We start from the raw sequence: 26465 nt of genomic DNA on the forward strand, positions 1-26465 counted from the left end.
ATTTTTACTAATGGATTCTTATGGGGACACATTTACCCAAAAATGTCTTCACTGTTGAGTAATTAATATCAACTACACATAACAAATTAAATTCAGAGTTCTGTGAGTTTTTAAAAAAATGTTTTAAAATTAAAATACTGGAGCATGTTAGGATTAAAAAGAAGTATTTAAAGAGACAACTATATGAATTAAGGATTCAGTGGGTATATTTTTGTGGACGTTTTTACCAAGAATAATATGGAAATTTTTATAGTGCATAAAAATGGAGAAAAAGGAAATGATTCAGTTGCTTCAGTTGCTTCTTCAGATCTAAAATTATAAGTAAAAGGAAGAGCTTTTATTTTAATTATAATCAGAACACAGTATGGAATTTTTTTGTTCATGTCATACTCATAGAATCTTTTAAGAAATTCTCACATTAATTCTGGTTTCCCAAAATTTAGAAGTCAAAAAGGAAACCAAACATGGAGGATTTACCCGTGAAAGTCTCAACTTAAAAAATAATGACAGGGGCGCCTGGGTGGCTCAGTGGGTTAAGCCTCTGCCTTCAGCTCAGGTCATGATCCCAGGGTCCTGGGATCCAGCCCTGCACCGGGCTCTCTGCTCAGCGGGGAGCCTGCTTCCCTTCCTCTCTCTCTGCCTGTCTCTCTGACTACTTGTGATCTCTGTCTGTCAATAAATAAATAAAATCTTTAAAAAAAAATAATGATAGGTCTGGAGAGAACCGACAAAGTATGTATTACTTTTTCAAATGTATGTGCCAAAATGTAATTAAAAGTGGTAGTCAAACCTAAAGAATGGAAGACTTCCAAAAATAACAATCATGTAATTAGACCTCCTTAATGTAGTTTAGCTTATATCCCTCTTACTTATAGTATTTTCTTGGGAAACTGAAATCTATTATTTCCCTTATAAAGTCCTCCCTGCTAACTTTTTGAGTGAAGTCAGGTACTGTGATGAGGGGAAGGGAAGTTTTCAATTTTCATTTTCTCCATTTGGAATCATTTTAATTTTCTACACATACTCAATTACCTCTTCTATAATTTTTTAATAAAAGAATCAATTGTTTAAACAGGATAATGGTAGCTTTTGTTTTCCCATCCCTCTCTGAAAATCTGTGTCTAAAAGCTTTCTTTAAAAGCTAATACATGTTAGGACATCCAGGTGGCTCAGTAGGTTAAGCGTCCCACTCTCAGTTTTGTCGCAGGTCAGGATCTCAGGGCCATGGGATGGAGCCCCACATCAGGCTCTTTGCTCAGCAGAGAGTCAGCTCTAATTTTCTCTCTCCCTCTCCCTCTGCCCCTTCCCCTGCTTGCACACACTCCCTCTCTCTCTCTCTCTCTTTCTGTCTAAAATAAATAAATAAATAAAGTCTTAAAATAAAGCTAATATATGCTATACACACACACAAGACTGAGAAACAAAAGGTCATATATATATATATATATATGCAAATATTAAATAGAAGAAATCTTCTATACATATATGATTTTATATGTGTGGGTAGGCATGCATGTATATATATCCAACCTGTCTAGATCAATGTGTGCAAACATGACAAAACAGAGTCATCACAAAGTTAACCTATTTTTCCTTATAGTGCCTATCATGATATACCCTTTTTTATCCTGGGTCTCTTGTCTTTCAATATTGAAGCTAACATATTTCCAAACCCCCATTACTCAGATTGGAGAGACAAAGCAGCACAGTGAGTTAAGAAGGCAAATTTTAGAGCCGAGTTCTGCTCTAGAGATGGGACTTCCCAGCGAGTCATTTAGTTTCTCAGTGTTTTGGTTTCTCTTCTGTAGAGTGAAGAATATTTCCTACCTCTAGGTTTGGGTGTTGTGAGGACATCACGAGTTAATATAAGTAAAGCCCTTAGAAGAGTAAACTGCTATACAAACATTAGCTAAGATTAGCATTCTCCCTCCAGATGTTCCCAAAGATTCCCAGGATGGTTTGCTCAGTCCAGTTTGACCAGATTGTTATTATCTATGGAAAGTCTGGTCAGTCAGCTAAAGAAACGCATTTTCTCAGCTTTGCTTCTGTCACTATCACACAGTATCACCAACAAATGTGGGCAGCCTGGGCAATCGAAGAAAAATTCACTGATTGAATAAAGATGCGTTGAGTGCCTTCTATGGACCAAGCATTCTCCTAAGCACCGAGAATACAATGGTGAACAAAACCAAGCCCTTGCTCTGGTGTGGGGTTTATATGTATTTTATTGACCTAGCTTATAGCCAAAGCTCCACAATTTAGCAGTCTAAAACTGAGGTCGCCGAGTAAGTTGATTTCTCCCAAACTATTCGAATTTTGAATGCTGTTCTAATGGGAAGTTAAATGGTTTCCTGACAGTTCTTCCACAAAAGGATTAAGTTAAATTTTTAATTTAACTTTAATGTCTATGGAAATGCTTCATATCCCAAAACCAAGAAAAGAATATGACACGTACAACTGCGTACTTGCATATATGTATGTGAGCAAATGTAGGGTCTACAGTATGTGTTAAGTGAAATCATACCTGTAAGCAGCAAAGTGAGAAAGAGACTTTCGTTTAATTTTTCTATTATTTAGATTTTAAACTTAAATCTTCTCCTTCCGAATCTTCCACTCCCGGAAAACACCTTGAGAAACACAACCATCTCAATGCACTCAGGGATCAATGGAAAATGTTAACCAAAGTAAATATTTTGTAATCAACACTAAACCCTTAAGCTTAACTGCAAATGTGTAAGTATATAAGGTTTTTGCCCCCAGGAAATGTAAACATATTGCATTCTTTGTCCATGGCAGCTATCCTTGAAAAACTGATTCTACATGCCAGTGATGTAATTTCACAGAATTCAGGGAACAATGCTGATCAACAAACCTACCAGTAAAATTCTAGCCCTGACCAAGTTGTTTTATAATTCCATCACCATAGAAAAAGGAAGAATACAGAATATTGGTGCATAGCAATCCTTAATCAAATTTGCATTCCTTGGAAGAAAAAGATTCAGTTTTACAGGAGAAAATCTCAACCAATGGAAAAAGGGGTATCTACCTATCGATTAAGTTGAAAACCCCTTATGAGCACAACCAGATGGAGATTACGCAAATGCTTATAGACTTAACGTGTTTTCCCAAGTGAGGTTAAATTTCGCATTTGAAAAAGGGAGAATCACAGAACAGCATTCATCTGGAAAATGGTATGCTGTGATTCGGTACATGCTATTGCCTCAAATGGGACTTACTTCAACATGCCTTTGTTTATTCTACACATCTGAAAACAGGCCTTTTTCATAATCCATATTCAATATTTTAGAAATCATTTGTTCTTATGGTGACAGATGCTAGCACTTGAAACTTGAACTCATGCAAGTATACTGTTTTTGAACTCCACATTTACATGTTTATATAATATATATTCATTTATTCAAAATATACACTGATCTCATGGTAGATACCCTATATAGAGCAGTGTGTAAGACATATGTCAGCCTTACCCTCATGTAGTTTAAAGTATTATAGGATGGAAAGTAAATACACAAATAAATATCTAACAATAAATTCTGATGAGAGCTTTGAAAATAAGGAAGAGGAATGAGACCCACTCCAAACTGTGTAGTCAGGCAAAGTTTCTAGAAAGAAGACTGAAAATGAGACCAGAAGAATAAGAAGCTTTTTCATGAACTGGGGGACAAGAGCATGTGTGAAAGCTTTGCTAAGAAATTATTTGATTAATTTATGGAACTAAAAGAGCCATAGTTGAAGTTGGTGAGAAATGGGAAGAATAATTCCAGAAGAAAATGAAGAGAGAAGTAGGAGACATTGGATGCAGGTCCCCAAGGCCAGTTGTTTTAATTAGGGGAATGACATTTTCAGATTTAGGACATGAAACAATCACACCAGAGAGAGTTCTGAGGAGGGCAAGTAGAGAAGAAGGGAGACCAATGGAAACAATGCCAGCTGTGTACAAAAATGCTATGAAAATCTTGGTTTTCTTCTGCTGACAATTTTAGACATCTTTCTTGAATTGGATTCTATATAATTATTAGAAACAAAAATTCATTTTCTTTGGAAAACTTGTGAATTATCAATAAACAAAACAATAATAAAATAAACAATTAAGTTTGTCTAGCCATATTTCAAGCATGCGATGAGCTTATGTGTGTTGTCATGGGATTCTAACTGAACTCTGAAACACTTCCATATGGGAAATGTGTCTCATGTGAATGTCAGGGATCATGGTTAATGGGCATGTGCTCTGTTCCAGAGGGGAATCCACTGCTCATCTCCACCTAATTTTTGTTTGTGTAGGAACCAGGGTTCAGTGTTGATAAATTTCTAGTTTTCCAAAATAAGCTAGGAATCTGGATATTTATGTGAAAGCTTTCAATGTTTTACATTGGTTCCATTTTTAAAAATATATATTTATGTTAATTTCCAGTCTTGTCAGCAATTGAAGTTTTGACCATTTGAAAGCTCCTCTGGCTTATGTGGTGAAGTAAATAGAGATTATTTCACATAATCCACAAAGTACTTTTCTAAAACTTAAACTAGTCTAAGGAATCCTCAATATTTAATAGTTTTTCCAGAACCCAAAAATATATACATATGCCTTTCCTGTGAATGAATTTTATGAAAAAAATAAGCATTCTCAAAAATGTGCATTGCACCCAATACCTTAAAATAGAGATTAAATAATTTAGGATATTCAAATGATCATTTGTTCACTCATTCATTCATTCAACAAATACAAGGGTTCATCATTGTGTTTGGCCCTGGCACAGAAAAGATACAAGATAAAACCCGTGTTCTCATAAGGCTTGTGGTCACTGGATGGAGGAGTTAAATAAATAGGTAGGTCCACACATTGCAGTGTAGTGAATGCTTTCAAATGGGAGAGGACATATGTAGAAGAAATATATAACCCACACATGGTACTGGGAGGTGGGGGAATGGGCTAGAGAATGTTCTTTGTAGAAGTGACTTAGAACAGAAAGATAAATATGCATCACCCCAGGTATGAGTAAAGAATGAGTATGTTTAAAGACCAAGTAATTGCAAAGAATAAAATGCTTTCAACAAATTGTTGAATGGCAAACAGAAGTAGGCCAACAACAAAAAGAGGAATACAGAGCATTAGTGAGACACAGAAGTGCTAGCTTCAAACAACAAGGCATTTGTGAACTGTTGGAACAAGTTGCAGCACCAAGATCCTCCAGATACGTAGCCATGAGAAAGAGACACTCTGTCCAAACCAGCACTCCAGGTGACCACATGTTTTAGAGTTAGGAGAGTGTACAACAGGTTCTTCAAAGATTCCTGAAGCCAAGCATCAGCTTCTCATGCATGCTGTATAATAAGGAATACCCACTTTTCAGGGACACCTTACATGAAAAAAGCACAACATCTTCATTGGAAACGAACCAGAATTTAAATCAGCCTGGAACAGCCATTCGGTAATCCCCACCACCCCAAAGATACTCAGCCCTAATAAACTACCCTCCATCTTTTATTGCAACCCTGGAGAACCCAGATCTCCCCCATAGGAACTCCCATAATTACTGTGACCAGTTATACACTATTATGCGATTTCTTCTTCAAATGTTCTAAGAAATTCTCTTCTCAGTACTTACACTCGATTTCAGAGGGAGGAAGTGGCAGAAATAAATTCAAAAGCTACTCATCCTTTGCTTATTTCACTTGGGGATGTCAGGAAAGTCAAGATGCTGTGGGAATGTGGTTAGATAAAGAATGAGGGAGAGAAGGACTGGGATCCCCACTGCAGAACGTTCTGGTGAGGCAGGGAATAAAGGAATGACTAGCTAGATCCTGGGGAAGACAGCCCAGGAATTCAGTAACTGGATAAAGGAAGAGTAAGTCTACATAGAGCTGTGACATTCAGTTGATATATACACAGTGATTTCGCTATCTACCAGGATGTATCCATTAAGAGTCTTTTTATTTATAAAACCCAATTTAAACTGGATTACACAAAGATTATTTATTGGTTCATATAAATGAAAGGTCCAAGGAGTATGTTGGGCTTCAGATACAGCAGGAGTTCAGAAGTTCAAATGATGTCATCGAAACCAGGTTTTTCTCTTTTCCCTGCCTTCTAGTTCGCTGGCTTCCATCACTAAACACAACACGTCGACTTTTGACAGCTTTGGGCTTACCCTGGTGGCACTGAGGTACTGAATTTGGTGTTCAGTTTTATGCCCTCATTTTAGTTCTTTATCTTAGGTTCACATTTGACCTCTTTGTTTTTTTCAATTTTTGTATTGTGTGAAAATGCACATTAAATAAAATTTACCATTTTGACTATTTCTTTAGGGTACCATTCAGTGGTACTAAACACATTCACAATGTTGTGCTAATGTCACCACCATCCATTTCCAGAACTCTTTTCATCTTGTAAAACTGAAGCTCTATACCCCAAGAGCATCAATTTCCCATTTCCTCCTTTCCTCTAGCCCCAGACAACCACCGTCATTTTAACTACTCTAAGTACCTCTCATAAATGAAATCATACAGTATTTGTCTTCCGGTGACTGGCTGATTTCACTTAGTGTAATGTCTTCCATGTTCATTCCTATTGTAGCAAATGTCAGAATTTCATTCCTTTTAAGGCTAAATAATACTCTATTATATGCAGATACCCCATTTTACTTATCCATCCATCCATCAATGGGTACTTGAGCTGCTCCCACATCTCACTTCTTGTGAATAATGATGCTATGAACATACGTATACAATTACCTTTTCAAGACTTGCTTTCTTTCTCTTGGATATACTCAGAAGTGGAAATGCTGAGTCAGATGGTAATTCTTTGGGGGTTTTTGTTTGTTTGTGTGTGTGTGTGTTTTGTTTTGTTTTTGAGGAAATGCTCTACTGTTTTCTGCACCAGCTGTATCATGTTACAATTTTACATTCCCACCAATAGAACACAAGAGTTCCAATCCTTCTACATTCTCACTGAAACATTTTCTATTCCTTTGTTTTTGATCAAAGCCACCTCAGAAGGTATTAGTTGGTATCTCATTGCAGTTTTGATGTGTACTTCCTAATGATGAGTGATGTTGCGCATCTTTTCATGTGTTTGTTGGCCATTTGTATAGCTTCCTTGAGAAATGCCTATTGAAGTCCTCTGCCTACTTTTGAATCAGGTTGTTTATTTTTGTTGTTTTTGTTAAGTTTTAGGATTACTCTATATAATCTCAATGTTTAGTCCCTTATCGGTGTGTGACTTGCAAATATTTTCTCGCATTTTGGTTGCCTTCTTACCCTACTTATAGTATCTTTTAGTGTAATTTTTAAATTTTTTCATGAAGTACAGTGTGTCTCTATTTTTCATTTATTGTTTGTGCCTTTGGTGTCACAAGGTGTTTAATTTTTATTTTAAAAACGGCAAAAGACTCTTTTCCAGGATTTTCAAAAAAAATTTTCATTGTCTTCCTGGCTCTGATGAGGTGCACACACATACCAAAAGTGATCACTGCAACTAGACCTATACTTAGACTGTAGACAAAAAAGAGACACATTAGAAAGAGGAACATATTTGGGGAAATGTCCTTTATCTGAAAAGTTCTGGAATGGTAATTCACAATACAACACACAAAATTTCCTAAGGGTATACCAAACTGGGGATCAGTCTTTCTTTTGTACAAGCCCTATAAACATTTTAGCAAAAACATATCCCAACAATGAATCCTTTCTTTGCAGTCACAACTTGAAACATACTTACTATGCTACATTTTGCTGAACAGGTCAGTAGGCATCAAGAGGTACTGAAATACAGGGCCCTGAGTGTCTCAGTCCCTTAAGGGCCTGCTTTTGCTCAGTTCATGATCCCAGGGTCCTGAGATCAAACCCCGCCTAGGCTCTCAGCTCAGCAGGGAGTCTGCTATTCCCTTTCCCTCTGCCCCCACTTGTACTCTCTCTCACTCTTTCCCTCAAATAAAGAAAGAAAATCTTTTTATTAAAAAAAAAAAAAAGAGGTACTGTGGGCACCTGGGTGGCTCAGCGGGTTAAGCCTCTGCCTTTAGCTCAAGTCATGATCTCAGGGTCCTGGGATCAAGACCCACATTGGGCTCTCTGCTTGGCAGGAAGCCTGCTTTCTCCTCTCTCTCTCTCTCTCTGCCTGCCTCTCTGCCTACTTGTGATCTCTCTCTGTCAAAAAAATAAATGAAATCTTTTTTTTTTTTTAAGGGACTGAAGTAAAACACAAACACTTAAAAATAAGTTATATTGAATACTCCTCTAGAATACTTTCTTTTCACCTCAAGAATGATGTTGTAGAAAGAGAATAGTTTCAGAAACCAATTAAAACACAAATTGAAGTCAGAGAAAGAAATAGTTCTCAGTCTGCTCAGGCTGCTATAACAGAATACCATAGCCAAGGAGGCTTATATACAATAGAAATTTATTTTTCACAGTTCTAGGGCTACAAAGTCCAAGATCAAGGTGCTGACAGATTAAGTATGCAGCAAAGCCCACTTCCTGTTTCACACATGGCCATCTTCTCCCTGTGTCCTCACATGGCAAAAGATGGGGGAGCTCTTTAGGGTCTCTTTTAAAAAGGCATTATTCTTATTCATAAGAGTTCCATCTTTATGACCTAATCACCTTACAAAGGCCCACCTTGATCACATTGGGATGGGTTTCAACATAAGAATTTGGGAGGCATGCAAACATTCACTGTACTAAAAGGAAGACTTAATTATGCTTTTTTGTATGAATGACATGTAACTAAAAGAATGTACTAGTAAAACCTATTAACTCATTATAAGTATAAAAATATTAATTGAATATAATTATAAGTAGAAGTATAAAATATTAATTGAATAAACATTGGTTTAATAGGAATCTAGGATTTGTTGAAAAAGCATGTGCATAGTATAAGAAAGAAGTTATGAACAACTTTAATTTGAGAGGTTAGTTGATAGCCGTGATTTTTGCATAATTCAGAATTAATAGGGCAAGGACTATTCATTGAAAATCAAGCCCATTAAATTTAGAGCAAACTAAAAAGAAATTGTACTTACCTTGGTAAATAATAAATATGAGGAGCTCATTAGAAACTCAAGAAGTGGTAAACCTGAAAATTTAAATGAATCTGAAAATATTTTCTTTAATTATGAATTGCAGAACTATTAAGTGAAACTGGCATGAATAGGACTTTAAAGATTTCATAGATAGTAATTATACGCTCTCTTAATTTCATGTTCACCAATATCTTGGTCATTATTTCACTAGGCAGCATATTCCATTATAGGAAAAACTCTGGCCATTAGAAAGTCCTTCTTTCCTTTGAACTAAAGCTTATAGTTACTTCTGTCCTACCTTAGAATCACTCAGGAGAAAAAAAAAAAAGATTTATACTCAGAATTAAAACCTTTGATCTCTATGTGATCCAAGCAATACAGACTAGAACAGAAATATGCACTCCTCCTTTGTTCGGGACACATATCTTCTACTAATGCCCCAAAATAAAAATTCATTAACTTTATTGACAACTTACTGTTACTGAATTCTGTGCTGGATATTGATTGTTTTAGAGCCAGCATTCATTTTCACTTCCTTGTACGCTCTCCCCTATACTGCTGAATAATCCCCCTTCCACCCCTCACCCTCCTCACCTCCAGATATCCACCTCCTAATCCCTGGAACCTGTGAGTGTTACCTTGTCTGAAAATAGGGACCTTGTAGATGTTATTAAATTAAGAATACTGAGATGGGGAGATAATCCTGGATTATACAGGTTGACCCTAAATGTAATCATGCATGTCCCTAGAAGAGAGAGACAGAGGGAGATATGAAACACAAGAAGTCAGTGTGATGAAAGGAAATAGGAAGAGAGAAAAAGGTGGTGTGATACAGGGTCATGGAACAAGGAATAGGGATGCTGTTCAGAAGCTGGAAAAGTCAAGGAAATGGACTTGTCCCTAGTATCTCTGGAGGGAGCATGGCCCTGCTGACACCTTAATTTCAGCGGGGTGAAACCCTTGTTAGACTTCTGGCTTCCAGAGCTATGAGAGAATAATAGACATTGAGAGTTATGAGAAAATAATAGACATTGTTTTAAACCACCAAGTGTTTGATAGTTTGTTACAACCACAGAAAACTAAAACACCCTCTCTTTGGAAGGGGGCAATCCAGTCCCATGAAATTTGGAGCTTGGAAGAGAATCCAAGCCATTATTAACCTTCTAGCAGTAATGTCCAGGCACAGAGTATTTGTCAGTGGCTCCCAGGACCTTTCTACTGCTCAGTTTTTCGTACTGAAGGCAGCGAGGTTTATTGGCAGTGGGAATCTGCAATTCCCACAAATTTCTGATTTCCTGAAACCTAGCAACAGCTTTTCATGACTTCCACCACATCCTCAGCTCTCCCAAATGATCTTAGCTCCTGAATTTAAACCCTTCCTAAAAATACAAAATAAAATAAACTCTCCCTGTTTGAATCACCTAGAGTGCTGTTTTCCTGACCAAACCTTGACTAATAACACCCAAGCTCTGAATGTCCTACAGCTTACTTAGAATAAACAGAGAATATTTTGCTTCCAAAAATTGTATAAGGTTCTCATTTCTGTAATTAGCAGTCATGGGAAGAGTTAATTGTTTTCCAAAGCAATATAAATAAATATGCATAAAGAGAAAAGTATAATATTTAATATTGACTTATTCCTTCATTAATTCAACAAATATATATTGAGCACGAGCTCTGTTGGAGAGGCCATACACAATATTAGAGATGCAAAGATGAGCAAGCTAGGTGTTATTTCTACCAACAGAGTTGGTAAGAGGAGAAAGGTGCAAATATATTGGCAGTTGAAAAGAGAATAACATTCTGTGAAAAGGTAAGTTCAAGGGGCTACAGAAGATACAACCTTAGCAGGATCAAGGAATGCTTCTTGAATGAAGTTATACCTAAGCCAAGATCAAAAGTGTAATGGGAATTACTAAGGTGTTATTCAAATGGAACAAGAAATAATCCTTCTCTCCCCCACTTGGCGACATCTGCCATTTGTCCCCCCCCTTCCATCTATGAATCCCCGTGGGGCTCAAGCCGGCTCTAACTTCTTTCCAACCACACCGACACACAGAAAATTATACTGCAAGTGAAAGCAGATTATTATTGAAAGACAACGAGCATATCCTCCAGGTATGAGTTTCCGAAATAAAAGTCTAGAAAACAGGGCAGTCATTTGAAGGGAGAGTTTAACAGAAAGCAGAGGACAGTTCAAATGTAGAAAATGGCTCCCGCAGCTGGGGCTCGCTCGCACAGCCGCTCTGGGGACTCTGGCACTTATTTGAATGTGATGACTGGCCAGCATAGGACTTTCAAAATTTCTGAAATCAAATATCTTTATTCAGAACTCTGCAATTTACTATGGTTCTATTGTTTGGATTGAGTACACCTATTTCACTTACCAGGTCTCTCAAAGCATTTCCTCATGAATCTTCAAATCTTACTTTAAAAAAAAAAAAAAAAAAAAAAAAAAATATATATATATATATATATATATATATATATATATATATATATATATTTTAAAGTCAGTCAAACCTGAATTTAGAGTTCAGTTCAGCACTTGCTACATGTGTAATCTGAGGGAAACTACTGAAATCACCTAGTCTTCTTTTTATTAATCTGTAAAATGAATATAATGATCTCTAACCTTCTGTAGATATAACACCTGTGAAATGCCCAACTCAATGGCTGACCTGATCTTCCTACCTTTCCTTCCTTCCTTCCCTCTTTTAAGACAGTGCAGCATGTAATCATATTGCAATAATTATGTGCTAGCATCTTAGATATAAATTAAAACATTTTTTCCAGCTCGACTACGAGCTTATAATCAGCAAAGTCTCAAGACTTGAGATTTGAAACAATCTGTCAAATGGCTCAAATAAGTGGGGACACTTGGGCCCCGACTTGCCCTTCTTCCACCCTCAGAGGAATGTCTTCTCAGTTAACATGGTCCTCTTTTCTTGAATTATTAACGGCAACAGGAAAGATTTCTTCCTGGTTAGATCAGTAAATCCAATTTTCTACTGCCCACTTTAAGCATTAAGTCAAGCTCCAAATAATGATAGCATTATATCAAAGTAATGGACAAAATAGTCTATATCATGCAAAATTAAAATGTGAATTAATTTCCAAAGAAAAAAATATTTTCAGTGATATTAGTTCTTTCATTCTTATTGCCTACTGGGAATGAAGAAAACTGCTCTCGAATCATGTGATGGATGGGTCCCAGAACAAGCAGTAAGAACTAATTCACCAATTAAGTTTTAAAAAATCCAAGGAACTGAGCACATGTCTAATAAAAAGAACATGGATCCCTGAAGGGAAGAAGAAGAAAGAGAAGGAGGAGGAGGAAGAGCAGGAGCGGGAAGGCACTGGGTCACCAAAAGAAGGCTAACGAATGAAACATTGCATTGAGCATAGGAGGAAGTGTGTTCCGTTGCCGCGTGACACTGAAGGAGACAAGTGCTGCTCATGTACCAGGGTCTGAAAAGTACAATGGAATATAAGTGACTCATCAAGAAATACTTCAGTGTTCTCTGATGTTTTATTGATGCTATAAAAATGGCATAATCTGCATTTTCTTAATCTACTTTGTTTTAGGAGGATTTATCATTATTAGTCACAGATTATGAGAACCCAGCAGGCAAGAACCACCCCTTTCCCAATTTTTGTGTCCGGACAATCTTCCTAGAAAAATGTTTAAACAAACATACGTATGTCACGTGAAAGGGAATCAAAAGCCAGAAGCGCACTATTCTTAACACTTAATCAAATGATACAAGGTTTTGCCAATTGTCCATGTACTGGGACAATTATCTGGACAATGTATTTGTCCAGGAAATTATTTTATGTCCAGGAAATTATTTTAAGTTTGGAAGATATTTATTTTCTTAAACAAGGTCATAAGAAACAGGAAACAGAGTTGGTCCCATATATCAGACTATGCAGGAGATCAGGGATGGGAAGTCATTTGCTGGAAAGTTGGAGGGGGTCACACATTCACCTAAGACAGTCACAAAAAAGATGGGCTTCAGGAGACTGCCCTTGGAAATGGCATATATGGGCAGCAAGGGAGGGAGGGCACAGTGCTGTCACGAGGGAGGGCAGCGGATGAGGGAAGTTGCTGGAGGAGGGCCATGCTATTATGAAAAGTGATATGGAAATCACAAATGGCAAAAAAAAAAACCCATAAGGAACATGAAATGTAAACACTACAGCTATGCAGTATTGGGATTATTTCCTCCAGTGTTGGGCTGGGGAAATCAGCTACCTGTTGGATTCTTTAGAAACAGCTATTCTACTCGAGTTACCATAACATATGCATTTCCCAGAGTCAACTAACAAGCCAGGATGAACCATCCGCATCTTTTCTCCCACATTAATGACATTCAATATCTCAGATTCAGGAAAGGAGGTACATGCACCAGGTTTCAGACAGGTTTGTCGCTTCTGGCCACCAAAAGATAAAAACTATTTTTAAGACACATGAGAACATAGCTTTAGCTAGGAGTGGGGGTTGTTTGATTGTTCGGTTTGGTTTAGCTTTTTATGTGACTGTCTCCTTCACTCTAGCCAGAATTCCTCGAAAGTGGTAACTTTGCTACAGGCATCTTTGTTTTTACAGCTCTGACCACGGTACCTGGCATACTGAAGAGATTCAACAGAGGTGAGATGGAGTTACGGGTAGGAAGATGAATGGATAAGTAAATATTCATGGATGAGTTGTGGCAATGACAGGTACTTAGAAATATCCTTTAATTAAGAGACATGACTTACATCCTTAAGTTCCCAGACAAAATTTCTTTCTTGAAGCATAGAAATTCCTAAGAGATTTCCCGTACTGGAAGATGGAGAGGTTTGTGCTCTCCAGACTAAGCTACAGAATACCTTAGAGCCGACGTATTAGCCTAAATACCAAAACCCTAAAGCTCTGAAATGAGGGGACTAGAATAGAGTGAGTGTAGAATCTGTGAAAATGAACTAAAAAATAACACTGGAGTTTTATCAAGGTTAAGTGCAAAGTAATTCGATTACAAATCTGAAGTATAAATAGAAACATTGAGAGCTCTGACTTGGGGGCCCTCCCTTCACCAAGTGCCTTCAAGTCCTTCTCCTTTGCATGAAAAAAAGCAGGGTGTTCAGGTTTAGTAATTGTCCTTATGTGGGGAAACACATGGCTTAGGTTTCCTATCCTAAAAGATTTAGTCTCATCTCAGCTTGGAAAATTCCTCCCTAGAAAAATAAAGAGGCAACTAAATGCTCAATATCTCTTAAGAAAAGAGAAAATATATAAATACATTTGCTCTTTAATTCTGATTAATTGAAAGGGTAATAACATAAAACTTCATGCTTTTAAAGCACAAAATCACCAAGTTTCACTAAAAGGGAGACTGCTCTGGTCTTCACACGTTAAAGTATTCACTGTCACGTGATGACTACTCCTAACCACACCGCATGTGTCACTTAGATCCATCTTGCTTAACCTTGCCAACTAATTATGGTTACACACCAGAGACAATGAAGGAAGGAAATTATTCTAAAGAGCTAATCAAAATATAAAAGCCACATGTCATTAAAAGTGCAAAATTAACACACCAATAGCTATTCTTAGAGTTGGAAAAAAAAATTGTTCTAAAGATAATCATTTGCTTCACATTTCAAAGAAATATTACTGTGACCACAGGAATGTCAGTAAAGGGATGCCTGTGACTATAACACAAAGCAAAACAATGCTTTTCTTAGGTGTAATGAATTATGGATTAATCTGTAAGATAACTATTTGAATGGATTTATTTCTTATCAACAAAAAGTGGTTTCTTTTCCTTTAGAATCCCGTCATCCCATCCTGAAACTTTTTCAGGAGCTCATTGTTGTTTGGGTTTTTACTTGTTTGTTACAGAGACACATTTTTAAGAATTATTTTCTCTTAATAGTGGGCATAATCACTTTTCCTCTTCCTCCAATGGCTGAAATATGTTCTTCTATTGGTAAATGTGGCTCAGGAAAATGACTGACCTTTTCAAACGAAATTTATAATTTTAGAAATGTAAAACTTAACATTCTTTAGTAATCCAATATTAAAATACATTTAGGTTGATCTATAAAATGCTCTGATTTCAACTATTCTTTTTTTGAGTGTGCAATAGAGAAACATTAACAATGCGTGTGGTTTAGAAAAATTCATTTATATAGCTGTTTGCCATGTCATGATGTATTTTAAACAAAAGAGGTACAGACAAAGGTATTGATTTTAGGGACTTAACTAAATAAACAGTATGTAAATTGGGTCTTTTTCTATAAAATTAGATCAGGACACACATATTACACTGCCTTTTTCTATAAGAATGACAGCTATTGAATTTGGCAGACATTGGAATTTGGTTAAAGAGTTACAGACCTTTGATCTTTGGATTACAATTAAATGAAACCATTGTAAAAGGACAGTGGTGGGCCAGCCAATTCCTCAAGCACACCACAGCAGCCAGGAGGCGATACCGCTTAGTGCTGTCAAGAAATCGACTGCACCCAGGTCTAAGCCCCATGCCTGCTGGTAGATGATGAGAATGGTGATCATTAGAATACACAGAAATACCTTGAGAACGCAAGTCTGTGTGCTTCCTCCCCTTTAGTTTCCATCATATTCCCATGCTGATCTATTACACTTCTAAGTAATGATATAATACCTGGGGGGAACAGTTGGCTCATTTATATATATTTTTCTCAAGACTCTATGTGGGGTTATTTTTAGAGCCAGTAGAGAGAAACACAGAATTTCGGGTTTGAATTCCCTGGAGTTTTAAGGAAAATGAATGGAGGGAAGGAACTTAACGTGATTGTAGCTCTCCTTACTTCCTCATTTGTAGAAATACTTGTTTTGTTCTCTTTTTTTTTGTCCTTTCTTCTCTTTTTCTTCTCTCTCTCTCTCCCCCCCTTTAATAACACTTTCCTAATCAACCTGACTGTTAATAAATTAACTTTCACAGTCATACCCAAGGGAGTCATTCCCTTCAAGTCTTTGCTTTTTAAGCTAAATTCTCCAAGTTACAAATAACACCATTACGCCATAATGACAACATTTGACCACCATCTTTAAAAAGAGATTTATTGATAACCTTTTGAATAAGAGGAATGCTCTGTCCCCAAGTTCCCTATTAGTTCACATTCTTCATCTATAATTATTCTTAATTCTTGCAAGAAGTACCCTAATAAATGGACAATAAACAGTGACTTAGCAAGTTTTCCTCATCTAAAATTATATATTCATAGCAACAAATAGGGAAGTTAGCTCTCTCTCAGGTCTTTTTATCCAGCCCACCAGATCTGTGTTCCTTTTTTTTTTTTAACCTTCTTTGTTATGTCATTCCGCAGACAGAGCTCAGGCTGTTTCCTGTCACCCACTGGAGCAAACTGCTCAACAGAAAGCACAGTTGGACAGCCCTTAATTAGTGCTACTTGGGATAGTCAGTGTGCGAGCTTGTGTCAGCATCTCACTTAAACAGGAATAGAGCAGTGAGAATCAGCTGACAGTTTGAGATGCAAGACACGGGGTCTTTCACTTCCACCTACAGTCATATATTGCGTGCTGCACGCCTGTGAATGGTATGAAAAATGTTGGAAATAATGTTCTGTATGTAAATTGGAGTCAAATTATCCCATCACATCTTACAGGGTGTTTATTTCTTTAAGTGATCTGGTACGTATTCTCCGTCAAAGTCAAATGCGCAAAAAGAAATAAAATAAATTCTGAAATCACTTACTCATGATGAATTCCTAAAAATTAACCAAACAGACCTGCCACAGTTTTTTAATATTAAAAAGAAAAAAGAAAAAACAGAGACTAGCACTTTATAATTAGTTAAACGGAGCGACAGAATGCAATTAACTTAAAATCAACTGAACGATAGCCTCGGGATTTGCATTTTATTTTGCATTGGTATCCAATGTGCTAACATGATCATTGACTATTATGATATCACCTAGGTAACTTAAACGGAAATCAAACTGTACCCAGGTAGACTAGATAACTAACATACTTCTTAGCCAAAATCTGAGCTTTATCAACTTAAACTTTACGTATCTGTGAACAGAAAGATTGATTTACAGCTTAACAAATCTCTTGTGGGATAAAAACCCGAACACAGAACTCTACCATCTGCTTGCACCCCTCAAGTTAACATGACTAGCTATTTTGATATTTTATTACAGTTTCGACTCAACAGCCAAGCCCAAAATTTGAAACAGAATATGGTTCAGTTCTGTGACGGTGGGATTTTCTTTGTTGTAGAACAGACACTGTTTAGTCTGGGTGAAAAATGAGATCAATATATTCTAAACCTGTAACTTATTATAAACATAACCTCCCCCAAAAGTGTTTTAAATTAATATTTTTCTAGTGGCTAACAGAGTCCCTTTAGGTTAAACGTGAAGGGAGTCTACCATGCATGTTTTCGGAGGGTAAACAGCCACCACTTCCTTTCTTTTTTCTTTTTTAATCTCTCTGGAAGGTAGCTATTGTACTTTATACAGTAGACTTTTTTAGAAACTGTTCTTGCTTTTTGTTGTCGCAGTTCAGTGGTAGGATGGCGTTTCGGGGCTCATGGCAGTACAGCCTTCTTTATAAGGATGAATGAAGATGAAAAGCAAGACAAATAGAAGCGAAAGAGACACTGCTTTATGTGATTCATGATAGCTTGCCGTAAGCCTGTTAGCCTCTGCCTGGCTCTCCTCCCCGAGAAAATAATGGATAGTTACAATGTGTATAGTGACACTGTCAAACCATCAGGAATTGCTGATTATAGTGCTAAATATTGATCTCTGCTTCACATGTGTCAAAATTCTTTCTTCCCTTAATTAGAACTTCCCTAAGCACCATACAAGAACAAACTGAATATATCAGATCTCTGTGAAAGGGAGTGTGATACCAGCATATAATTGTGACCTCTTGTCTTCTCCTTTTCTCTTGAGTTCCGAGATGACTTCGGCTGTCTTTGCTGCCCTTCCCAGCCCATGTGATCATCATGCTCATTTTTCCCAATCTAACCATAGGAAGATTTCTCCCAGTCTCTGCTTTTCATCATTCTGAACCACTAGGGTAGTAGTCAGATGGCAGGGAGACTTAAAGTGCCAGAAGGTGCCTTTTTCTATTTGTTTGTTTCATGGTACACCGCACCAGGCAATGACCTGTGGCAAGAAAGTCATACAAAACGGAGACAGGTTCACCCAATCAAAGGGAGCTTTAAAATTAATACAGATCCCTTCATTTCTTCATGTGAGATCTGGGAAGGGCAATTTCAGGGTGCCATAGTCTTCCTGATTATCAGTCCCACTCATTTTAAAAATATTTTTAAGAAACTTTTGTTATGGAAAGAATCCCTTTTTAGCTCCAAATTCCTCCATCAACTGAACCAGGGTAAAGCCCCCTACTAATTTGATATTACTATTCAATCAACTTCCATATTCTGTACTCTAGCAGTAATGCAATATAATGAAAGGTTGTGATATATGGTTTCAATTTGTACTGCAAACTGAACACTTAACTCATTTATCTTAGTTTACCTGTAATATATTGTTATTTTTTAATCATGACACCATGGTACATTTGCCTTTAGTTTGATGTGCTTGATAAAATCAATATTTCATTAAAAGATTTTCAAAAATTGTTTATTTCCAACACAGAGCCAGACCGGTTTGGCAGCCGGTTTCCTAGGAGCAATGTCCCGCCGACTCTGTGAGCACCCCTGGCCCCATAAATACCTGGTACGGAGGATCTTCATCCGCAGTCGCCTCCCTCGTGCATTGGCAAGGTCCACACTCACCATATGGGCTTTCGAGGGACAATAAATAGCAAATTTCATTTTTGACCTTTGCATGATAAACCTAGAAGAGGGTGAAGGAGGGACGGTAATATTAAGGCTCCCCACTTTTTTAAAAGCATTTCCAACAGGAACCTCTCTGTCCCGTGCAGAGAAACCTCCAAATGTCCCACATGAACACAGGTCCCCTCCCATCGCTGCCCTGGTCACCTGGCTACATCTCACCGCGGGTGCTCTGCGTCACTGGTAATGATCAGGTTGGCAAAGTGCAGAGAACTGAACTTTAAGTTCGGCTGAAGAGCCTCAGACTGCAATGGAGAGGTGCCAGCATTTCTAATACGCTGGTGCATGACAGTGACACTGAATGCTCGTTTTAATGTGGCATAGTTTGCAAGTAGAGCTACTTACATGAGAAATGTTAACTAATGGCAACCGTCGACTTCTTCTCCCTTAGCTTAGGGATGTGGGAAGAAAAATGATCATTGGGCTGTCTGGTTAAAACACACATTACCCATTTTCTTAAAGCCATTCAGCTCACAGAAATCACACTTTTGCCTGTTTTCCCCTCTGTGTTACACATAAAATATAAATTTATCACTATAAATCAATATCCAGCTATCTTCACAGGCTGCATTTATGCCCTTTGGAGATAAATGTAGCATATGATAACTGAAGCCAATATACCATCTCTGGATAGATATTTGGCTATTATATAAATACAAGGAACATGGTGAAATATAAGCTTATATTTGTAGATTTAAACAAGTTTGTTCTGTATGATCAGGAAAGTAGAAAATAGTCACGGATAAAAGTACATATATTCATTGAACTGTGTTCCTTCTGCATGAAGGTGACAACAATTTTGTAAATACCAAAGACTGATGAGTTCGTTGACAAGTACACATAGAGCCCTCCATCAGAAACAATCACGGGTTGAAATGACTAAATCACCTTCTCCTTCGGTAGTAATTGGATGGAACAGGATTTGCAAGGGCTGGTGTGCATAATACTTTACAGCCAATAGCACCGGAGGACGAGCCACTTTTCTTTAAAATCATCCCAAATGTGTATCACCCAAAATCTGGAATAAATTAGTCATCCTTTTATCTGCAAGAAATATTCATGACAATTCACAGCTGAGGCAGATAGGATATGGTCAATAAAGAGTCTACTAGTCTTTATGTCCTATTTGTGCCCTTCCCATGAATCTAACCCAAAAGAAGTAATAAGGAAGTGGCACATACGAATAGTACCTTTAAATAAGCAAGTGAGCCTTCTTCAGCAACAAGCAACATTCTCGGGATATCAAAAATAATAACTGGTTTTGCAGCAATACAGCATGGAAACACGAGGGTATAAGATATACTGTACTTTAAGCTCTGTTTGATGAATCTGAGCACAGTTCCTGGGGGATAGATTACTTTAAACCATGCTCTTTTACTTTCTAATCCTGACTTGATTTGATTTGTACTTTAATACAGCTGCCTGGCAATTCAACAGCAAATAGAGACTATTTATGTAATCAGATTGTAAGTAGTGGGACAAGAAGAAACTCTCTAGAACCTTTTTGGAAAATAGTTTGTTGTACTTTTTATTTATTGAACAGCAGGGCTCCGGGCTTTCCAGTGCTCATTATAATTGGTTTTCTGCTTGAACTTTCAAAAACTGTCATGTCAATACTCAAACAGAATTTTTTTGCTTACTATATGGCTGTGGGCTCTATTTTCTCATGTGCAACTTGACAAAGTTTCTTGTAATACCTCAGAGGCAAAGTTCTAGAGTTTTGTTTGCTATTTAAGAAAACCGGGTATCAGAGGGCTTTAGCGTTTTGCACCCTTGTGTTCTTATTTTGCAATTAAATGCCTTAGTCTAATATCTGTTTCCTTTTGTGCCTACCACTGCCTATTCACGTGTCTCTATTGTTCTGTGGAAGGAGAGGCTCTGTTTTTGTTTTGCCAGCCACCAACAGGCTCTGGATCCCACTACCTTGAGGCACACTCACATGGAAGTAAGGTTGTTTTTCCATTGATGTGTCCATAATCACACTTCATATGCTAATTACCGTTTGATTTAAAAAATTCCCCCTTTCCCAAAAGCGTTATTTCCTGTGCCATTACCGAAAGTGCAAATGAATTTTATATTCTCCCAAACTCTCTTCCTTTGGAAGCTCTAAAAACTCACCCAACCACTATGCACAAGAACCTCAAATGAATCTAAGACAAAGTAAAACATTTGTCCAAACTGAAAATGAATTTTTAAACTCTGTCCCTGGAAACAACCTCTTCATGTAAATACGCATATGGATATTTTCAAAGAGGTTAGCCATATCATATTCTACTTTTTAACTAGCTCGAGGTCACTTGATTATTTGTAATAATTCTTATGTGGCCAGAACAGAGATAATTGCAAGACAAAGGATTTGTGCTGAAAATCAGTGCTCTCTGTATTTGGTTTCATTTCCTTTCTTTCTACAATTTCATACTATTTAAAGCAATCATCTCTTAGGAACTATGCAATGAATGCATAGTTTCTCTTTATGTTAAAAATGCAGGACTAAAATTAAGTAAATGAAGACCACTGAATAATATCAACAATTCGGTGAGAACTTTTTAAAGTACTAAAACAGTCTTTGCTCGGACTGGACGATAGCATTGCAGACAGAAGTTGTCCTGTTTCAATATTTCTCTTAATTACGTGATGGGCTTCCTTAAGAATATGTCAAGAGAGACACTGTGCTATAAAACTAAAACTTTGCATTCGATGTGGTCCCATTGTCTCCGAATTTTGTCCTGGCGGTGGTTAAACGTGTGATTATGGAGCTGAAAAGCATTCTTCTCTCAAAAGCCAACCCAGGTACTACCTTTTCAAAATCCAAACGCTCACTGAGAAAGCAGCCATCTACAAACACAAGCTTGACTTTAAACTCAGGCAAAAAGAAAAGCATCTGTAAGGGAAAATATGCGTCATTGAAATGCCGTAGCTGCCGCTCAGATTTGCAGCCATATTCTCAAGTGCGATCCAGAGGAAGCTCGCAAGGATGCGAGCTGGGGCTCACCCCTACAACGCTCTTGTGTTCTTTTAACCTCTGCACCAGGAAAAATGGAGCCCGCCAGCGTTAGGTGGATCCTTACGCACCTTTTGGGGTACATCAGGGTCGGTTAGTACCGCGCCTTCTGAACTTCTCATACTCAGCCTCCAGAAAAAGATTGCCATCACATCATGGGTGGGAGCTAGGCTGAAACTAAGAATAAAAAGAGAGTTCAATATAACAAGGGTGTGAGGGGGAATGAAGAATGTTGCAGAAGTTTAAGAAATGGAAAAAGAGCTGACAGTGCTTACTTGAAACAATAATCGGCATGGAGGCTCTTACCGAACTCTATTCTTTATTTCAAATATTTAACTGGAATGGATTTGTATATTTATACAATCAGATCTGTGAAGGTAGTCATGTTTAACCACAGAGTATGACTTTGCAGCTTGATCCTGGAAATATAAGTTTGCCGTGCTAGAGCACAGGTTTAAGGTGACTATCAGAATCAAATAAAAATATGAAATCCATTACATTCTTAAGGTAAAAATCCTTCCCTGTAACTCAAATAGGAAATTGCTTGTGGATGGCAGCTTTTTACTTTCATAATTTTATGTCCACGTGCTTCCCTATATGAGTGAATATATCATTTCCGTTCCATGTGAACTGAAAAAAAATTATCTTAATTCTTTGAAAAAATATTCTGGAAGATATATACATGCTTATTCATACACGCATATATGCATTTGTACATACCTATAAACTAACAAATCCAGTCTGCTGATTATTAGCAAAGAATTCATTTTGTGTTTTCCATACGGAATATGCTCAGCTCTTTTAAGAAACTGTATGATTGTATTGTATTATCTATTCTATTATCTGTTTTGCCATTGGCGGGGGAGGTGCGGACAGTGCATTTGTTTCATCGCATAGAACAACCAGCTGAGATTTGCTGTCTCTGTACACTAAACTCAGAAGACAGATCGGATTCTCTGTCTTTAGCTCCCAAAACTACATCAAGGCTACTCTTTTAGTCAACTTGGAAATTTATATACTATACACTAACCCTCCTTTAATATCCTCTCTCTCTTTCCTCTGGGCATTTATTGCTGTTCTTTCTAGTTCAGTAACCAGTGAGCAGAAGGTTCATTAAAACTAATTGAATTGGAAACTTGTCTGCCCTGGGAAATATTAACTCTTTGTTGTTATCTGTAGGAAATTCCTTTTGTTATGTTCCTTTGAATTGAATTATTGGATCTTCATGTTACAAACGCCGTGTTAAAAGTAATTTCCATCTTTTTGATGGTCTAGACAGCAAGTTCCAGGAAAATGTCCTTATATTGGATTGGGTTTTACAAATAAAGCAGCATTTTATTCAGTGATGTAAACAAACAGCAGTATCGCACACTGTTCAGAACTGGAACGGAACGGTGTTACCCTGTTAACTCTTGTAGTTCTCCCAGTTGCTCGAAATTAAAAAAGAAAAAAAAAAAGGAAAAAAAAAGAGGCTTCTTTTATGGCTCATTTTCACTCAGTGACACAAATAACACAACCCCAGGTGAGCAAGTCAATGTTAGTAGAATATAGATTCTCACAGAACATTCATCCCACAACTGCCACCATTCTACCCATTAGAAAAAAAATGTCAAAATGAGAAGATTATAATTATTCTTAATGATATAGGGAAACTCACTTCAACTTGTCATTTGTAATCATTTGGAAAGAGTGCTGAAAGAAATACATTTGAAATAAGGGTTTAGGAGGCTATGCATGTTCTGGAATTGTTTAGAGCAGAGAAATATTGACAAAATTGGGAACATTTGATAATAGCCACAGTGGTAGGTTTTTGCCAGCTTTAAAAATCAATTGAAAATAACAGGCAACCCACTGTTGCTAATAGAAGTAAATATTTATGACTGATTTGACTGTGCTTCAATACCAGTCAATCACTTTCTAAAGAATCTTTGCAATTCATTAACCTCTTTTTACTGGTCTTGTCCCTGTTGGTATTAACCATTAAAAAAGAATAAGGGAGGGGGTTTTGATTTTTCTGTTCTCATCATTCATAGCTTATTTGTTCTTTCCCCTCATTCCCATACATTGCGGCTAAATTGATTGTCTGTTTAGTCATATGAATGATAAAGTAGCAGTGCCAGCAAGATTGAAAGCCTCCATTAATTTCTGAGGAAGGTGAGTTCTTCAGCTTCAACCACAACTGAAAACAAACCCACTTCTCCTGGTGTCTTCTATCACTAGTAATTCCTGTGGTGATAGGGTCCATGTAACTGTCAGACTTCCTTTTTGGACTTCTCCTTGAGCAAACTTAAAAAAAAAAAAGGTATTTATTAATATCATCTCAACATTGTCTGTCCTTCTATGTTTTCAGCCTGGCTGTGATCTTTATGTACAAAAAGCTACCATCTGTAAATTTTTATTTAAACATTAAAAGTAATGCTTAAGTTGTATTTTTTTAAGATGCTACCAAATGTTTTTCATTCAGCAATTCATGTACTCAAAGGTAAGTCTTTCATGCAGTGAGACATCTTCCTTTATTAAAAGTGCTTTTTAGAGCTCTTCCATGACACAGTTTTAGATTTCTGAGATCTGTGTTTAAACATAATAGCACTACACCTTACTGATTTTTTTTACTTCTTAAAATATTCATAAAATCATAACCATCTAAAATTATCTATAGCAACTGTGTTTCCTTACAGAGGTATTCTGTGATGTATTATGGTGCTACTTTAAGTTGTTTTAATTGCCGTTGTAAGTACATATTTTGTCACTGAATTAACAGACTGAGAAGACATGTAAAACCTGCATAACTTACCAGTATGTGTAAGTCAAAGCCACCTCTAGGTACCCTTAAATTATAATCCTGTACAGAGATCGATTTTTTTTTAACTCTTTCAATGGTGTATGGGTTTATCTCCCCCCTTATTTCCTTGGGACTTTGTTTATAGTGACAGCTGACACTTATTGAGCCATAACGCTTGTATGGCAGGTACTGGGTTTTAAAAAGGGAACTTCAGTGTGATTTCTTGTACTTAATCCTCCCAACGACTCCACGAGGAAGATCCCATTTAACTGCAATTTCTCAGATGAGAAAACTAAGGCTGCTAGAGAATAAATAATCTTTCCAAAATCACATACATATTAAGCAATAAAAACTGATTTGTGGGATACTTGGGTGGCTCAGTCAATTAAAGCGTCTGCCTTTGGCTCAGGTCATGATCTTGGGGTCCTGGGATGGGGTCCTGGGATTGAGGCCCAAGTTGGGCTCCCTGCTCAGCATGGAGACTGCTTCTCCCTCTGTCCCTCCCAAACCTACCCCATGCCTGCTTCTGCTCCCTCTCTATAAATAAATAAATAAATAAATAAACTGAATCTGCAGAACGTTCTGAAGCCAGAGCCCATGTTCTAAACGCTATCCCTCACCTCTATTGGACCATCCAGCATGGTCTGCCCTGCACAAGAAATACTTGTAGATATTTCTGTTTTGCCATCCCAGATAATAACATCCCCCAAACACTGGAATATCTTATTCCCCTATGATCCCTAACTCTGCCTCAGCTTGGCCCTTTGCATATGGCGGGTGCTATTGAATCACCAGAATGTACATACTATATAGGAATGAATTCTAATTATTTAGAATTCTTGTCTTTCTTCCTTTGTAAAGGCTCCAGGCACTATATGAAAAATAATGCTACAGAGGTTAGTTTCAAAGAAAGAAGTAGAAATACATGCACTCATACATACACACACACCAACACACAGGATGGACATAATGACTGTGGCACAGTCGCAATACAGAAAGCAGGGTTTGGAAGACCTGTCCCCAAGTCTACCCAGTTACTTTCATATTTAGGGTTCTGAGTGTGATCTGTGGCTTAAGATCTGTACCATTGTTCCTGAAAAAACCTGAGTTATTAATTTCATCCACACTGGCACTCTGGGGTCCCATATGAGACAAGGTTTCTGAAAGTCTCTTCATCAGCCTTTCAATGGAGAGTCAACACCATTGAAGTCAATTATTAATGGAACATTTCTGGCCTTAGATGGTAGCATTTGGTCCCCGGCAGTCCAAAGTTTGGAAACGTCCTGTCCACAGACTGTCACTTAAATCCATTTCAGTAGAGAAGACTAACCTTCAATTGTTCTCAATAATGGATGCATGCAGGGCATTGTCTTCTCAGACTTTAGCTAAGGCACAGCAGGGTCTTGTGTGCAGCAGAGAATCCATAGGATCAGACCCAACTGATCCTGGGCAACACATGCATTCTAGGAAACAGGATGAAGAGATGACTTCAAGGAAAGTTAATACATCTACCCGTAAGACTAGCACATCCCATTCGTGGCAAGAATGGAAAGAAGGGGAAGTAAGCTCCTCCACAGATACAAACCAAAAGCAGAAAGTCCACGGTTTTATTGGGTAAGCTTTACTTATCTTTCAAAATTGTATCCACACCATAAAAAAGGAAATAGGATTTCTTCAATGGCGACTTCTGAAAATGGATACCAGATTCCTCAAACGATGTAAATGGCAGATGAGGGCAAAGCACTAGAGAAAGCTTCTACGGTGAAGCCACATCTTTTAGCTCA

At 37.4% G+C, this 26465-nt stretch overlaps 1 pseudogene; it reads right to left on the bottom strand.

The window, feature by feature from the left end:
• Window positions 1-15565, bottom strand: part of LOC125095537 (proteasome subunit alpha type-2-like) — a 31349-nt pseudogene extending 15784 nt beyond the window's left edge.
• Between the last annotated feature and the right edge of the window lie 10900 nt (window positions 15566-26465).

The sequence above is a fragment of the Lutra lutra genome, chromosome 3, assembly GCF_902655055.1.
Source record: "Lutra lutra chromosome 3, mLutLut1.2, whole genome shotgun sequence".
NCBI classification, from domain to species: domain Eukaryota; kingdom Metazoa; phylum Chordata; class Mammalia; order Carnivora; family Mustelidae; genus Lutra; species Lutra lutra.